This window comes from Lathyrus oleraceus, chromosome 5 (genome assembly GCF_024323335.1).
Source record: "Lathyrus oleraceus cultivar Zhongwan6 chromosome 5, CAAS_Psat_ZW6_1.0, whole genome shotgun sequence".
NCBI classification, from domain to species: domain Eukaryota; kingdom Viridiplantae; phylum Streptophyta; class Magnoliopsida; order Fabales; family Fabaceae; genus Lathyrus; species Lathyrus oleraceus.
In genome coordinates this window covers 194,688,259-194,705,157 of record NC_066583.1, presented here as the reverse complement: position 1 = coordinate 194,705,157, position 16,899 = coordinate 194,688,259, and the positions used below count along the sequence as shown (strand labels likewise).

Genomic DNA, 16,899 nt, shown 5'->3' with positions numbered 1-16,899 from the left:
TCATTCCCCAATTGGACGAATACGAGTTCTCTTACTCGGTCAGTCGAACAATTGACTTTTTTCCACAAACATATAACTTGGTCAAGTCATTCTCAATCAAAACTGTATGAAAAGGGAGATGGTCTTGAGCCTTCGATTCCTCTCCTCAAATGCTTGGATATGAGTTGTCTTACTCAGCCATTCAAGTATCTGTCGTTTATTCTAAAAATACATCAACCATACCCAAACCTATTTTCATAATCACTCAGATGAAAAAGAAAGCGGTCTAGAGTCTTCTATTCCCTTTCCCGATTATTAGGATACGAGTTGTCTTACTCGGTTATCCGAGTGTTCGTCATCCGTTTAAAATACCTTAATCATCATTAAGATCCTTTCATAATTAAGGATGAAAAAGAAAGCGGTCTAGAGTCTTCTATTCCCTTTCCCAATTGTTAGGATGCGAGTTGTCTTACTCGACCATCCGAGTAATCGTCATCCAACCAAAAATCTCAACACATCTATCTTTTCTCGTCCTCGTGCGATCATAACCAATCAAACAAAACACCCAACATATTGAGTCAACTTGTCACCCCCGTGTGACCAAAACTCTTTTCAGAAAGAACATTGTTTAATCCTTTCTAATGCGCACAGCAAACCAATGCTTAAGCCTCCGCCGAGAGTAGACAAGTCAGCGTTTAGCCTTTAGGATGCGATCTAAATAGTTGTTCATTAAAAAACACCAACCAACCGTAGTTTCCCGAACTACGAATGCTCTGATTTCCTTATTATACCATAAGGATACGTAGGCAGGAGATTGTTGTATCTTCGCGAGCACACTAATAAAAAACCTCCCATTTCCCCATTTATGAGGTTCTCATCCATTTCTATTTTCAATATTTTATAACCCAAAGATAACAAGAAAACATAAATTAACACTCGAAACACAAATTAGAACTAAAAGGTTCCCGTTGATTACAACAGACGTAAGGGGTGCTAATACCTTCCTCTTGCGTAATCCACTCCTGAACCCGAATATGGTTGTGACGACCATTATTCCATTTCCTTAAGGTTTTATCGATATTTTCCTATTCCTTCATTGGGATAAATAAAGTTCGGTGGCGACTCTGTTCGAACGTAATTTTTTCCGCGACCATCGCGAGGAATCGTATTTTTCGAGATGCGACAGATGGCGACTCTGTTGGGGAATAGCTCCAAGCAAAAGAGAGTGAAGCCTAATTTAGTTCAATTGATGTATTGTGTGTTAATTTTGTTCATCTGTTTATTATTTATTCTGTTATTATTATGTTGTCATAATTATTGTATGATGTTTTATTGGTTATGTCTTATTTGGGGTTCTCTGATTGTTGGTACTTTGTGAGATAGACTCTCTACCCGAGTCTGAGAAAAACCATAAGATTAAGTTGGTGGTTGTGTAGTGGGCGCCCACAAGGAGTCTTCCTTGTTGGGAAGAAACGAAGACCCCGCCTAGAGGAGATTCTCTTGAGATATTATTGTCCGACGAGTCTTCGTCACGATGATAGTACTTTCAAGTTGGATCAATGACTCTAGGGACCTTTTAACCCACTATATCCGACAATTATGTAGTATTAACCTACGAAGTTTCATACTTGTTGGGTTAATACGAAAACCCCAATCAGATGAGATCCCTTGGACGTATTATTACCTTACAGTAGTATTTCCAACCTCGATCTATAAATCTGAGAACCCTGTTAGAAACTGGGACCCGAGAGTCGCGTAGTAGAATCCCCATGGAGTCTTCCTTGTTGGGAAAATACAAAGACCTCGCCTAAGACGAGATTATCTTAAGGGTATTACTGTCCGACGAGTCTTCGTCACAACATTGACGCTCTCAACGAGAATAGATGACTCTGGGAACCAGTTAACCTTAGAACCTACCCTTGGGAGTTTCAGTAATCAGAGAAACCTATACTTCCTTTTGTTATCCCGATGTACACGATGCGTAATTGATCTTGAGTATTTGTATCCCTTCATGAAAAACATGACAAAATTCATGCATTTGCATATCATCAGCATGCATTACATACCATCTTCCAGAAACAAAAGCTTACACCATATTCTACTATTTGTCCAGTAAACGCTGACTACTCGACAACGGTACGAGACACGCCGCAACTACAAGATGTCACTCGAACAGCTTGAAGCCAACCAAGTTTCAATAAGGACATACATTGACTCCATGCAGGCAAAGATGGATCATTTGCTTGAGACCATGTTACTCTTAGCTCATAAGGAGAAGGATGTTGAGACTAGCGCAGAAGCCAGAAAGGTTGCTGCTCAGTTTGGATCACCATCGCTTAGCATCCCTGATGAGACTGACCTTAATGGTAATCCTGCCCAGCCTAGAGGAGGACCGACCCCTATTCCGATCCCAATGGATAATATAAAACCCCACGAGCATTCTGTTGTATCTGCTTGACATGGATCTATGATAGGTGATGAAGATCCATATGACGCATTCTTCATGCCACAACCAGCCAAACCTGCCATTGGAGATCTCCCGGACCCAGCTGTTGAGAGGCTCCACGCTCTGGAAGAAAAATTCAAATCCTTGGAGGTTCACACTACTCCCGGTTTGGATGCTGTTGACATGTGCTTGGTACCAGGTTTGGTGATTCTGCAAAAATTCAAAGTCCCGGACTTTGACAAGTACAAAGGGATCAGTTGCCCTAAAACTCATCTCAGAGCTTACTGCCGCAAGATGGTTGCCCACATCAGTAATGATCAGCTCCTGATTCATTACTTCCAAGACAGCCTCAGTGGGGCATCTTTGGAGTGGTATATGCAATTAGAAAGAGGACAAGTACAGTCATGGAGAGATCTCGCTGAAACCTTCCTTAGGCATTATCAGTACAACACTGATCTAGCACCCAATCGCACCCAACTGCAAGACATGACTCAACGCAATGATGAGTCATTCAAAGAATACGCCCAGCATTAGAGAGAGCTTGCAGCTCGTGTCCAACCTCCTCTTCTTGATAAGGAGATGATTGATATGTTTATGGGAACTCTTCATGCTCAATATATGGAGAAAATGGTAGGATCCAGCTTCCCAACTTTTGCTGAGGTTGTCTCTGTGGGAGAACGAATTGAGAGCCAAATCAAGAAAGGAAAGCTACCTTGCGCTGCCAATGCTTTAAGTGGGATGAAGAAACCTTATCCTAACCTCCCAAAGAAGCCAAAAGGGCAGACCAATGCCATAATGGAAGGAAGAGGACATAGGGCACGTCTGTATGCTCCTATTCCTTATCATCAGGTTGTCGCTATCATCCCAACACCATATCAACCACCGTATCATCAACCCTATCAACAACAATATCAGCAGCCTTATCAAAAGCCAGCTTATCAACAACAACATCAGAATCAACAAGAACGTGCTCCACCACAACGTCAACCTAACCAGCATAGGGCAAGGAGACCAGAAAGACATTTCGATCCTTTGCCAGTACCATACAGCAAGATCCTTCCTTACCTGCTAAAGGATGGATCAATTGTTTTGAAGGAGCTAACACCTGCAACTCCATCTTACCCACCAGGTTATGACGCCAATGCTCACTGCGAGTATCACATGGGTGCCCCAGGGCACACGGTGGAGAATTGCAAGGCTTTGAAACACAAAGTCCAGGACCTGATTGACAGTAAGGCAGTTACTTTCACGCCAGTTAGGCCAAATGTCGCGACAAATCCCATGCCAACGCATGCGGAGCATAGTGAAGCGTGAAGATAAAGCTTCCCACCGGCCTGAACAAGCAGAGCAGTTCCGCCAGTGAATCAAGTGATGAAGACCCACTTATTTGAATGAAGGCGATCATTATGCCATTTTTACCATTTCGCATTCTTGTAATTTGTTCTTGTTTGTCTAAGTACTGTACGCTTTAAACATTGTTATTTATATTTGGTCTTGTTAATGGGATAATTATGCATGTCTTGAATTAATCCTTCATATTCACCCATATCATTTATTTGTAAAGCACAGACACATACTTCTCCACTTCACACTCTTTATCACACTATTGTTAGTAAATGTTGGAAGGAGGATGACGAAAATAAAATACTCATAATTGTTGATTATATGCTTTTGGATAAAACCTTGCTGATGATGTACATGCATTATTTCAAAATCCCAAACACTGGAGAGATAAGGAGTTAATCCCTAGTCAACCACTTCGAGCCTAGAAGTAGGAGTTTCTTTCGGATCTAAAAAAAACCCTTACATTAAACCTGGGGCAGGGTAGTGTTCAGTTAATCTGACTATGCATTCAAATCACAAGATGAAATATCCAGTATGTGGATCAACTACATGCCATTCTTCGCACACATCCTAAAGTGTCGAAGGAACCTTGAAAAATCAAAAAGTTATGACGGTTGTTCTTCAATGACCAATGACTTGGCAGTCACATTCTAAAAAAAAAGAGCCCGCTAAGTCCAACACCCTAAAAAGAGACTTAGGCAAAAAATTGGGCCAATCCCGATGGATTAGAGCTTCAACAAGCGGTCCATGCAAAAGTTAGGGATCAAAACAAAAATCAAAAGAGACAATGAAAGTGCTCAACAAAACAAAACAAGATTCGGTGACCACCATACCCAAATCAAAGGGTCACCAATATCCGTGAAGAACAAAATAGGATGACTGTCATTTCAATAGATCTTACACTGTTGTACTCGCATAAAAGAAAATATGTGTCGAATTAACCGAATGTAGGATTGGAGATCATCATGAACAAGGGGTGGGTTGAAATATATTTTGAGCCTTATATCCTTTTGTTTCAATAACCATGAACCAAGCCACGTTACAACCCTCAAAAGACCTAATTGAAGTAGGGTTTATTTTGAAAGCATACCACAGCAAGGTTGCGTAAACTGACTCCTAGAGATTTGCTAATCTTCTATTCTCACTATATCACTCACACACTAGCTAAAATCGACACCGTGTTTGGACACATGGTCCACTCGTCATACATTACCACAACACTTCCAAAATGAATTATTGTTTTTCTCAAAACTCGCATAACCATTGCATTAAAATCACCATTTCTTGGATAACAATTCTTAATTGTTAGTCAGTACTTGACATCGAGAAAATTCCAACAAGGGGCAATTCAAGAGGCACTTGATCGTTGGTGCTGACACGAATCAAGACCATCCTATGAATTAGGGGCATGGCATCCTTTTGATTATGTTGACTTAGGAAGTAGTCAGTATAAGACAAATCTCCAAGCATCGGTTGATCAGGGAGGAAAAACACTTCAATACTCAGTATGTCTGAGGCAAGTCTCTCAAAGGCTAATCAGGGACAGATCGTTGCAAGAGTCGGACATTGGAGAAAACAAACTCAGACCACGTCATGAGATAATCACTCCTAAGGTTTCCTTTCAAGGAGAATCCCTTTGAACACCCTACAGAATGGGGCAAGGAGCGAATTCCCTCCGTATCTCCAAGTCAATCAAGAAGACTACGTCAGACGCTGGAAACTACTTGAATTCACAACAAAAATGTCAAAAGTTCATACTGGTACAATATCACATCTTGACAAGAATCTTAGGGGCACGTCAAAGTCATAATCATTGTGCGTTGATCACATCGCTATGCTCAGTTACAGGCTGGCCAAACATCTCGGAAGAAGATATCGAGATCTTCTCTAAGACAAAGACACAACGTATCAGCAAGAAATTAAACTTGGGGCACCAAGAGCATCCACACCCGTTGTGTGTTTATCACATCATCAACTATCGAGTATTGGGCAGTCAAATCCTGTCACCAATCAAAAGTCCAATCTATATCGACAATTACCCCAAAGCCAAAGTCCACCTTGCTGGCACCCACACAAAATCAAATACAACCAGCATTGGGTTCCAGAAAATACATCGCCTTTGAAAGGGGGGTGTAACACCTCAAAATTTGCCCTCCTCTCTTGGGACTAGCTTAGCATATTGCATTTCATTTTGTAGTAAATTAGTCATTGCATATTTCATATCATGTGAAAACAAGCAAGTCATCCTCCTAAGTCTTTCTCAGAAGATAGAGAGGTTGAGAGATTCATGCTTGAGGGTCTTATTGAATTGATCAATCATCTGAGGTTTGCTCTTCAATTAGGGTTTTATTGGTTCCTCACGGAGGTTGAGTATTATCTTGGTTGAAAGGATATGTCACTATCATCATGGTCTTATCATCCTCAAGGGGTTCATTGTTCCTGATCATGTTCTTTGGGATTAGGGTTTTGACCTCTGGTCAACCCTAATCAATGATATTCTACCAGTCAGGGATCTTTAAGGAGATGAGGTATTTGGTGATGGTGTGGATCACATGATCATTTTATTGAGCTTTTACAAGCTAGGGTTTCATTTTGGAGCCATTTCATCAAGTGGTTGAGGCTCAAAATTATCTGTGCATGTTCAAATCATCTGTCAACCAGAAAGTCAACTGAGGGCTAGGAGGTGGAGAAATGAGTTTCAACATCACATTCATGCTCAAGAGAGGCTTATTAATCATGTCAAATGCATATCTTGAAGAATTTGAGGTCAGATCAAAAGTTTCCCAAAATGGAAAGTGACCTATAATTGAAAGTTTCCAAAAATGGAAAGTTTTTGGTTCAAATTCAACTGGATCTTGCATCATCAAAGAAGCTTCAAATGAATTTTTGTCCAACATGAAAGTTGAAGATCTCTCTCTCCCATTTCCAAAACGTCCAAGATCATGAGCATCTGATGAATGGTTGAGGAGATATGATCCAATCATTGCCAAGTGTGCATGGAACTTCAAATGACCATATCTTTTGATTCATAACTCCAAATTTGGTGGTTCTTTTTGCATTTTTCTTGTCATGACATAATCTTTACAAATCATGCATCACATTACATAAAATCTCATCACATAATCACTTGCATATCCATGCCTTTTTTGGAGGGAAATTGCAAAATTTTAAAAATGGTGCATTGTATTGACTTTCTACCATTGCCATTGAGTTTAAAAAAGGATTTTAAGTGAAAATGATCAAAGGAATGGTACTGTTCATGTGTAATTAGTACATGCACCATGCAATTTTGATTTTTTGCAAAACACCCTATTTTCATTAACCAAATTAAACATGGATTAGCAAGGTGATCAGGAAAGGATATATATACTCTAATCATAACAGAATTGAAGAGGTTAATCACAACTCACATTTCTAGATCCAAAAATTCTCTCTCCCTCCAAAATTTTCTTCCATTCATAATTCAAATTTTCTTCAAATAGCATTGCAATTTTACTTCATATTCTTGTTCCCTAGCTTTGATTTAGTGCAGATCAAGTGCTGGTTTGTTGAATTCGTGCAAGAATCAAGTGGTTGAAGCTCATGAAGTTGAAAATGGAAATTCAAGATTAAGCTAGATCTACACGTGTTCAAGCTTTCTTTTCTTCATCAAACATCATCACAAGCATTCTGGACTGGATTTGGATCAATACAAGCTGTGGATCGTGCATTTCCAAGATTCTGCTCTTCAAGAGGTCAATTTTCGATCCTCTTAATTTTGAAATTCATTGCTATATTCTGGTAGATCTTGTTCTCCTGGTGATTCTGATCTAAAAATCGTGTGAATTGGTGCATTATTGAGCAAGTTATGTGTGTTTAAAGTTTTGCATCCAAAAATGATTTTGCTCGATTCTCTTTGTTCTTGATGATTTGTGTTTAGATGTTAGTTGATCTATGCTCACCATTGAAAATGCTGCATGATGATGTATTTGTTTTTGAATTCTGGTGAAATCTGGAAAAATCTGGAAATTGTGCATGAACCTTCATGAACATTCATCGTCTTCATCATGAAGAAGATGAAGATGCATGTTTCTGGAAAAATTGCGTCTGTTTTGGCAAATAGCGTCGGTTTGAACCGTCCAAATTTACGCAGGCTTAGGGTTTTATGGAACGAGGTCGTTTTGCCTCAGCGCGCGCTACTTTTGAATTTTTGACATACTTCGATTCCCATCCAGAGCAGTTTTTCAAATTGCTTCATATTTTTGGCCTTTCCCTCCATTTCCATGTGCAATGCTTCTTTTCATTTTTATTTTCTTCTATCAACTTAGAAAAATCATAATAAATTGAAAAATGCATCAATTCATCTCCAATTTTTTGCAAAATGATCCTTGTTTTGTCTAGTTCTTTATGATGATGAGTTTGAAAGTTGTGCATGGCTGGAATTTTATTTGCTCTAGGTTGATTGCTCATAGGTGCATTTATGACCTTGCCTTACTCTTCCTATCATGAAATGCTTGATTTTAATCCAATGGACTTGAAATTTTACATGCTGATTCTAGACACATTGCTGGATGTTTTGGGCTTGGTTTGGTATTTTTCCCATTTACCATTTCTGTTTTATGCTTGTGTTAGCATGGTGTGACAATTTGTGTCACACATTTGGTTGTTCTTACTTGTTCCATTTAACTTCCATGCCAATTGATCTTTGATGCTTCTGATTTTTTGTATGTTGATCATGTTGGATGTGTTGAATGCTCATGAATTTTTCCAGAATTTTTTGAATCATTTCTGTTTTGTTTTGGAATTTTCATTCATGATGATCACATATGAGCTTTGAAATTGTCTTTGGCTTCTCTTGCTTGATACATGGCCTTGCTTGATGATTCTGATGTGATCCTTTTTAGGTTATGTTAATATATGTTTGAAGTTGCATTGTGTTGAATTTCAGCTCCTGTTTTAAATTTTTTCTTCACCTTTGACCCTAGGCTTTGACCTAGTGGTTTGTTGCTTACATGTGAGCTTTGAATTTCAGGTTTAAGCATCCAAGTTCCATGGTTGATGATGCTTCACCATTTGGATGTTGATATTTGCTTTTGATTGCTAACACTTGCTGTTTTGTAGGGTGATGATAACTCATTTGAGTTTGCCTCATGGCTTATGTGTTGTACATTGGGGTTGTCTGTTTGTTATTGACTGTTGTCTGTTGGTCTGAATATTGTACTGATTTGTTTAGTTGTTTCCACAGGTACCTAAGTTGCTTTAAGTTCATTTGAACTTTGCTTTGCTTTGCTGTGGTTGGCGTACCACTTAGGTATAATTCCTAATCTTCATGTAGTCTGGAAGACCTGCTGTTACTGGCAGGCACCTGTCTGAAGCCCTCCTTAAGAGGCAATGTTTGTGCTTGTTTAATTTTGTGCCAAGCAGGTTAAGTCCTCTTAAGAGGCAATTGGCAGATAAAAGGGATGTGTAATCCATCCCCTGCTATTCTGTTGTGTCATTCATTTTTCTCACACCCTGTGTTGATGCACTTTGAATAAAAACCAAAAATCTTGTAGTGTCAGTCATTTGGAGAAGAGTTCCTTCATTCTGAACTCCCACACTTTCTATTGATTAAAGCTCTCCCAGGCCAGGGATAAGAGCTATGAGGCACACCCCTCATTCCCATTTCATCTGCTTCACCCTAACTCACAATGTTAGGGTTAAGAGCTCAAAACACCCATTTCCAGTTGGTTTGTTTGTCAAGGTCGATATGACCCCTTGACTAAAACCTAACCTTGCTTGAGCCCCCTTGGTTGTGTATAGTGTGTGTTATTTGCTTTTGATGTTTATCTGCTTAGCTTCTCATCTCCTTTCTGTAGGAGTCGTATGATCAACTTTTGAAGAAGTTGACGTACGTAGAGATAGACTTGAGTTGACTCACTGCATGTGTGAGTCACGCTCTTGTTAGAAACCTCAACCTAGGACTATTATGGATTACATGATAACTATTAGGCTCGAGTCAGTCTCCCTTCTAGTTCGTCATTTCCCAGTCTCTGGTTAGGATAGAAGTTTCTCCCCTGTTCAGGGGAACTACGTTGCCCTGATCCTCATACCAGATGAGGTACGTAGGCAGGAGATCGTGCGAGATCTCTCCGGGCACCCTTTTCCTTTTTGTGTGTGTTTGCTTGATAGCTAGCAGGCTCGAGTACCAGACTACCTGTTAGCTTGTTTGTTCAACTTTTTTGTTGCTTTTGACGACTCAGCGTCCGATTAACCTTTTGTTTGCTTGGAGTCTGACGTAAGTCCAACGATTGGCAGTCGGTTTCCTGTGTTTGTTTGTGTGGAGTCTGACGTAAGTCCAGCGATTGGCAGTCGGTTTCCTGTGTGTGTTTGCTTGTTTGGAGTCTGACGTAAGCCCAGCGATTGGCAGTCGGTTTCCTGTTTGTGGTTTGTTTGTGTGGAGTCTGACGTAAGTCCAGCGATTGGCAGTCGGTTTCCTGTTTGTGTTTTGTTTGGCGTGCGTTAGCCGAACTACGGTAGCTCTGATTCTCATTCCAGATGAGATACGTAGGCATAGGATGCGATATCCTAGCGAGCCCGTTCCCCCCTCTTCTTCCATCTGTATCTTATTCCAGTGTGTGTGCATTCTTTGAGCGGTTTTAGCAACCTTGTTCTATCTTTCTGAGTGTGATTCCCGTCGAGTACGACGGACGTGAGGGGTGCTAATACCTTCCCCTTACGTAACCGACTCCCGATCCTTGCAATCTCCGGTCGTAAGACGATTTCCTTTCCAGGTTTACTTCGAGCGTTTCCTTTCCCTCTTTTGGGATAAATAACGCACGGTGGCGGCTCTGTTTGTTTGTTTTCCCGCCGGTTGTTTTTCGCGGATGCGACAGCTGGCGACTCTGCTGGGGACTAAAGAAGCCAACCTCTTGCTGGTCCATCTTCCCTAAGCGAGTCAATCCTAGCGCTCTTTAGGATAGGGTTTTGGTTGCTTTTGCTGCTCTATTTATTGCATTTATGATTATTATACTGTGATTGTATATATTTGCATATATGTTTGCATGCATCATATTATCATTATGCTGATTCTGGACAGGTTGGTTTCTCTGATTTGGGGTGGGTGTTCTGAGTGGGGCTAAAACCCAGGCCCGAGTATACACCTAGGATTAGTGTGGTCTCATGTTGCCTTTCATGTTAGGTCAACATGTTTTGGGCGACGTGACACACCACAAGCCGGACGAGGTTCTTTTGAGGGAGCTCTTCCTTTGTGGAGTATCCACTCTAGTTGAGTCACCTCATCTGAGCTGGTGACTTCGGTGACCGTTCTTTCCCGGATCTTTGGCTTAGACGATCTTAAGAGAGCTGCAACGGCACACCCGAAAGGGCAAACCCGTTGAGTATCTTGTCCGATTGTCGAGACCATTATCCGCCTTAGGATGACCTGATTAGAATTCACCTGTGAGGGGAGGGTTGATTCTTGCAGATGCATGTTCTGATGGTGACTGTGATGGTGACTAATGGTTCAGTTATTGATCAGAGTTCTATTTATAAGTCGGATTTATGGATTTATTTCTGAGACGCCGGAGTTCTGTCCGTGGTATTTATCAGTGGGGATCTGTTTATTTCAGGAATCCTTGGGTTGGTGCAGATGATTTTGTGGTTATCAGTTCAGTGATTTTCCAGTGATGATGATGATATATCCTTCGTTCCGTTTATTTCGGAACCCCCGAGTTGGATTTGTGATTACTCGTTCCCTCAGATGGTTGTGATCAGTCCAGAGGCCGTAACTCAGTGCAGTGGATGTTCAGATGACTTGGAGGATGGCACATTGCATTGCATTCATACATCAGCATCATTCTCATTTTGCATTCATCTGCATCTAACCCATGTCTATCCATACTCAGGGTACATTCTCGATTGAAATTCTGGTGGAGAGACATCCTGATGTCAGAATGTTGTTGTCAAATTATTATCTGTCTTGATGAAACCAGGATCGAAGGACAAAATGTTCCTCATACGGATAGACATTGCATTCACGCGTGAGTCATAATAACCTGTCTTCTGTTTTGCAGGTGTCAGTTTCTAACATGTTTGATTGACACAGGAATGATGAATCCACCCAACGTTGACATTCTCGAGCTGAAAGAGAAGATGAGTGAGTTAATCAGTGTTATGCAAGAGTTCGCCGTGGGGCAGAAAGCAATCGCTGAAAGGTTGGAGAGGATTGAAAACCGGCTGAGAATGGGGGAAATACAGGGAAATGCTCCGCCGTCTGGAGTAAAGAAGTCCTTTGGTGATAGTCAGCGCAAGAAGGAGGGAGAATCAAGTGATGTGTATACTAGAAAGGAACACGGTAGGGATCGTTACCACCCGTATGCTGCTACAGTAACGATTCCTACTGGTAATCAATTTGTACAACATCAACAGCAGCCACCTCAACAGAGAACACAGAAAGCTAGGTGCCAAGCGAGAAGAAGGATGACTGATCGTCAGTTTGATAAGCCACCCATGGCGTATGCTCTTTTGTTTAGGAGGTTGAAGGATCTTGGGTTGGTTCAGCCAAGGACGTTGGCTCCAGTAGGACCAGACCAAAGGCTTGCAGGTTACAATGAGAACATCAAGTGCGAGTTCCATTCTGGTGCACCTGGGCATAGCACTGAGGGTTGTAAAGCTTTTAAGCATGTCGTTCAAGATTTGGTGGATTCTAAAGCCATCAATTTTGCACCGACACCGAATGTTAATGCTAACCCCATGCTGGTGCATGATCCTATGGGGACGAACGTAATGTCAGAGGATAAGAGAAAAATGGAGGTGACGGATGTGAATCAGTTGAGGACTCCAATGTCTGTGGTCAAGAGACATCTAATAAAGAGTGGAGTTCTCCCTGGTTGTGATAATCGTTGTGCTACTTGCGCTGTCACTGCAAATGGGTGCGTAATGCTGAGGGAGACGATTCAGAGAATGATGGATGAAGGGAGTCTCCGATTTGAGAAAGTTGATTGGGGGGAGGAGGATATTTTTATCAGCCAACTATCATCATTCAAGTACGAAGAAATGGATGGTGGAATATTTGAAACACCGAGTCAAGCATTCGAAACCGTCAAGGTGAAGAATGCCATTTTTGCAAAAGAAGAGAAAAAGTCGTCCATTTCTTCGTACAAGCAGGCCGCTGAGGTGGTGAAGAGTGGAGAAGCCCCAGGTTGGGGAAAGATGATGGACATTGCGGCGAAGGAAGACAGGTTTGGGGTTGGCTATCAGCCGGGCCGAGGCTCGTCTGGACAGGGTAAAGGACATCGTCAGCCATTCACGTTCACCAATGCGGGATTGCTAAATCCAGATCGCGTCTGTTCGGTGGGTGAAGAGGTCGACAGTGACTGTGAGCTTGATGGTTGGATAAAACCGTGCGTACCATGAATGGAAGTCCAGAACTGGAAGGCCGTAAAGATCATCACTGTCACTCATCGTGAAGAGTAATATTTCTGTTTTTCAATTCTGTTTGCATGAAAGCCATACGTTTTGCCCGAAACGTAATGGTTCATTGTAAGGGCCACCTCATGTGTTTCATTGTGCGACATTTTGCATCATTAATAAATGGATGTTTTTTGTATAAAAAGCGGTGTTCCCTGTTTTTCATTTATTTTTGCAGTTTAAAAAACAAAAATAAAAATGGCAATGTTTATTTTCATTTTTCCTTCTTTTTGATTGGCTTTGTTCCGACTGTTGTATGCTCCGGATCTCATTGATAACAATTCGGTTACACCTTCATATGACTTCGACAATCCGAGCTATCATGCCGAAGATGAAGGCGAAGAAAATTGTGAACTGCCGGAGGAATTAGCCAGGTTGTTGAAACAAGAGGAGAAGGTGATTCAGCCGCACGAAGAGCAACTTGAGCTTGTTAACCTGTGTACCGAGGAGGTCTGAAAGGAAGTAAAGGTTGGGGCCGCCTTGGAGGCGAGTGTCAAGAGTGGAGGTGGTGTCATTCGGTCTCAAGAACGCCGATGCCACGCATCAAAGAGCTATGGTGACTTTGTTTCATGATATGATTCATCATGAAATTGAATGCTATGTTGATGACATGATAGCAAAGGCCCAAATGGAAGAGGGGCATTTGGTGGACTTGGCCAAGTTGTTTGACCGACTGAGACAATTCAGACTGAGGTTGAATCCGAATAAGTGCGCTTTCGGAGTGCGGTCCGGTAAGTTGCTGAGGCTTATTGTGAGCGGGAAAGAGGAATCGAGGTTGATCCTGCTAAAAAAAAAGCCATACAAGAAAATGCCTGAACCGAGAACAGAAGAAGAGGTTTGTGGTTTCTTAGGTAGATTGAATTGCATTTCACGGTTCACATCTCATCTAACAGCCACGTGGGAACCCACTCAAGCTGTTGAGAAAAAAAGATCAAACGGTCAGGTGAAATAATGATTGCCAAGGGGCATTGAGAAATAAAAGAATAAGTTGCAGGAGCCTCCGATTCTGTTGCCTCCCTGTGGAGGGAGACCGTAAACACCATACTTGAAAGTCCTCAAGGAGTCTATGAGGTGTGTATTGGGGCAGCATGACGAGTCTGGTCGAAAAGAGCATGCAATTTACCTTAGCAAAAAGTTTATCGACTGTGAAACAATACATTCACTGCTCGAGAAAACTTGATGTACTTTGGCATAGGCTGCTCGCCGACTGAGACAGTGTATGCTGGTTCATACCACTTTGTGGATTTCCAAGATGGATCTGATCAAGTATAAAATTGCGAAGCCAGCATTGACCGAACGGGTTGCGAGATGACAAATGATTTTAACGAATACGATATTCAATATACCTCTCAGAAAGCAACAAAAGGGAGTGTATTGTCTGATTACCTTGCCCAACAGCCCTTTGATGATTATCAATCGAGGAAGTCTGAATTCCCTGATGAGGACATCTCGAGGTGCTCGAATCGAAAGATTGTGAGGAACCGATCCCGGAGGAGGGGCCTGACCCTGAATCCGAACGGATTCTGATGTCTGATGGGGTTGTTAACGTGAATGGAAACGGGGTTGGTGCTATTTTGGTTATACCGAAGGGATCCCGCGGTCCTTTTGTTGCCCGGATAATATTTGAATGCACCAGCAAGGGTGGCTGAGTACAAAGCTTATATCCTGGGTATCGAACCTCGGTGCGTACGTCTACTAGGGCAACGCCTTTCTCATTTGTGTATAGGATGGAAGCCGTGCTACCTATTGAGGTCCAGATCTCATCATGGAGAGTCCGGATGGATGAAATTGGAAAAGGCTGAATGGATAAGGACTCGGTACGAAGAGTTGAGCCTAATTGAGAAAAAGAGGCTAGCAACCGTTTGTCATGGACAGTTGTGCCAACATCGAATGAAGCATGTTGTTGACCGAAAGGTACGACCTCGGGTATACCATGTGGGAGATTTGGTGTTGAAAAGGATCCTTCCTCCTCAGAACGATCGCAGGGGCAAATGGACACCTAATTATGAAGGTCCATTCGTGGTCAAGAAGGTTTTCTCTGGTGGAGCCTTGTTGTTGACGACCATGGATGGCGAGGATTTTCCGTCCCCTGTGAATGCGGACGCAGTTAAAAAATACTTCGTATAAGAGACCCGCTGGACGAAAAGAATAAAATAGTCCAGGCAAAAATGGGCATCCCGGCGAACCAAGAAAAAAAATGAGAAAAAGGTTCGGGCAAAAGTTAGGGATAAAAAAAAAGAAAAATTGTACACCCGGCAAGTCGAAAACCCCACAAGGGCGGCTTGGGCAAAAAAGAGTATCCCGGTGGACTGAAAACCCGAAAGGGCGGTCCAGGAAAAGAGGGATTGAAACGAACAACTGCGTCTAGCATGATCGTTTGTGTTTTGGATATGACATGGATAATCCCCGGCAGGGATCGGTAAGAAGCGTCTTGTTCAGAAGGCAGAAAGAGCGGAGAGTCTTGAGGACATATGGGGTGTAACCGAGTTAGAACTCGATGAGATCACGGTTTCACATTGCCATTAGGATAGATTTTTCCTTTTGTGCGCAATTACCTCTTTTCAGGGATTGCTTCCTTTGTATTGCTCGGTTTTGAGCCACCTTTTTCAATCAATAAAATGCATATTCAGTCAAATAATTTTTGTTTTTTGTTTTCATTACCGCTTTGATTGCAAAAACATCCGTTTATTTTGATAAAGAATCTTTGCATTTTGAGACATGGAGATCCCTTCCAATGCATGTTTATAAGATTGAAAACTTGAAATCTTACTCGGAAGGTTGAGTGACCCAAGTGTTGAAATCTTGGCACGCCTGGGGCACGTTTTTATCTAACGATCTCTTTTACAGGTGCTGTTAGATATTTTCACTCACTTGCAGGTTGTGATGTGAAGCTTTTGACAAAAGATCCCCGTGGAGTCCAATCAGGGACAAGGGATTGAAGGATGGTGAAAAGACGACGGAAGAACGTGCGGCGATCCTGGAGAATTAATCAAGAAGACTCTTCACAGTCTGAGGATTGGAAAGTTTGTATGAATCTAGGGAGTTCGATCTCCGTGGAGTACGGAGAAGTCGGGAATACAAGGTGATGAATCAGAAAAGTCCAGACGAGTCTGGGAGCTCTCAAAAGTGGAAAGCTGACACTGGAGTTAAATGGTGAATACCAGGGTTCGACGAGTCGACGGGTGTTCTGTGCCAGATTTTCCTTATTTTCCCAAGCAGAGTCGGGATTGTTACCTCCCCAGCAGATTCAAGGTCTGTGTCTTCCCTAGCAGGGTCGGGATGGTTATCTCCCCGGCAGGTTCAAGATCGGTGTTTCCTCAGCAGCCAGGCCTGAAGGTTGCTATTTCCCCAGCGGAGGTGTCTGTTGGTAGCTATTTCCCCTAGCATGGCGGAGCTTGTTAGTTCCCCAGCAAGTCGAAGATTGTTGTTTTCCCCGCAGAGCGCGTTGGTGGTTTCTTCCCCAGCGAAGTCCCCAAGCAGATCGGGTTCAGTGGAGGTCATCCCTGGCGAGGGTTGTCTTTTTCCCAGCAGCAGTGCTATTCCCCAGCAGGGTGGAGATTTGAGTGTTGTCGAATTCCTCAGCAGAGTGCCTCGAGCTCCCCAGAAGAGTCCCTTGAGGGGGATACTCTTTTTATGCATTCATCATTTAGATAAGCATAGCATATTACATAGCTAATTGCGTAGCATTTCCATGGTTGTGG

General features: G+C 42.2%; 1 pseudogene; it reads left to right on the top strand.

Annotated features, from left to right (window-relative positions):
* The first annotated feature begins 2,140 nt into the window (after positions 1–2,140).
* LOC127079649 (proline-rich receptor-like protein kinase PERK1) overlaps positions 2,141–16,899 on the top strand; it is a 54,369-nt pseudogene continuing 39,610 nt past the window's right edge.